Consider the following 1,171-nt stretch of genomic DNA (forward strand, 5'->3'; position numbering starts at 1 on the left):
GAAATTTTTCGAATTTTTTTAACATATTGTGCCGCCAAAAGTTAAGCCCACGTTTTTTTTATGCGCATAGAAAAATTTTCATTTCTAGTGATATTTGAAAGCCAAAAAGCCAAAAATCTCCGTGGATATACGATTCACCCAAACCAAAACAGATACCGCCTGGTCTATATGTTAAATAGTGTATTCCTTTTAAATTTTTGTTTACAATTAATAATATCGCGTGAAATATGCCTCGCCATAATTTATTTTCTAATGAAGAAATGCGAGATATGGTATGAATTTATGCAAAAGAAAATGTTAATGGACGTCGTCCGTGTCGCAGGTATTTAGAAAGTTACCCAAATAGATTACAACTAAATCACAAATTATTTAAAAATCTTTATCACCGGTTAATAGATACTAGATCGTTTCGTCCTAAAAGACGAGATGCTGGCCGTCCAACAACTGTTACTCCAGGACAAGAGGAGGATATTTTGCTTCGTGTAACAGAAAATCCTGAAATAAGTTTACGACGAATGTCTGCGGCTGTAATGGTACCTAAATCATCTATTCGTAGATTATTTTATAATGAAAAACTGTACCCGTATCACTTTGGCCCAGTGCAGAATTTACTACCTGCAGATTTTCCAGATAGGGAACAATTTTGTCTTCGATTCTTAGACTGACACAATGATGATCCACACTTTTTAAGCAATGTGCTGTTTACAGACGAAGCCACATTTACTCGCCGGGGCGTTTTCAACTTCAGAAATAAACATGTTTGGGATAATGAAGGTCCGCATGTATTAAGAGAACGTCATTTCCAACATGAATTTAAGACAAACATTTGGTGTGGTATTGTTGGAAATCATCTGTCGGGCCCTGTTGAATTGCCATATTATCTGAATGGCCGTTCTTACTTACATTTCTTAGAACATGATTTTGAGGAACTTATTGATGATATACCATTAAATGTAAGACACAATATGTTTTTTATGCAAGACGGTGCCTCTGCCCATTTTTCTGTACAGGTGCGAAACTATCTTAACGCACAATATCCCCAACGGTGGATAGGTCACGGCAGCGCGTTTTCATGGCCCGCACGAAGCCCAGATTTAAACCCCATGGATTTCAGTATTTGGGGTATTTTGAAATCAAAAGTTTACAGTGACCCTATTAATACACGGGATGA

The sequence above is a fragment of the Anoplophora glabripennis genome, unplaced genomic scaffold, assembly GCF_000390285.2.
Source record: "Anoplophora glabripennis isolate ALB-LARVAE unplaced genomic scaffold, Agla_2.0 scaffold4539, whole genome shotgun sequence".
NCBI lineage: Eukaryota > Metazoa > Arthropoda > Insecta > Coleoptera > Cerambycidae > Anoplophora > Anoplophora glabripennis.